This window comes from Centropristis striata, chromosome 4 (genome assembly GCF_030273125.1).
Source record: "Centropristis striata isolate RG_2023a ecotype Rhode Island chromosome 4, C.striata_1.0, whole genome shotgun sequence".
Lineage (NCBI taxonomy): Eukaryota > Metazoa > Chordata > Actinopteri > Perciformes > Serranidae > Centropristis > Centropristis striata.
In genome coordinates this window covers 29,931,014-29,931,518 of record NC_081520.1, presented here as the reverse complement: position 1 = coordinate 29,931,518, position 505 = coordinate 29,931,014, and positions in this window count along the sequence as shown.

The following is a 505-nucleotide window of genomic DNA, read 5'->3' as shown; positions in this document are numbered from 1 at the left end:
CCGGAGCAGAGCACAGAGCGAGCAGGGAGCAGAGCGCAGAGGGCGGATCAGGACAGGAGGGGCTGGGTGGGCCGGGACGGAGCCGGATGGAGGGATGGAGGAGGGACGCTGAACTGTACAGACCCTGCTGTCAGTGCCGGGTCACATGGGGGGAGAAATCACTCCTCTGCTTAGGAGAAATGTGAACTTCTGCTATAATAATCTTCATCATGGGTGACAGGTGTAGGCTTATGTTTATGTAACCCACATGTCTATACCCCATGAACTGCGGCCTCTAGGCTGATTTTCCCACCATTCCGAAGTGCGCCAAGTCACTTAAAGCACTATAGGTAAATCATAATAATAATTATATATTTTATTTATAAAACACTTTTCAAGCTAGAGAAACAAAGCGCTTCCCAACATAACACAATTAGTAGGCTATATAAAACAAGTTTTAAGTTAAAAGCAAACAATTTGAAAGGAAATTTTCAAATAAATTAAAAGAAATATGAAAAAAAATAAT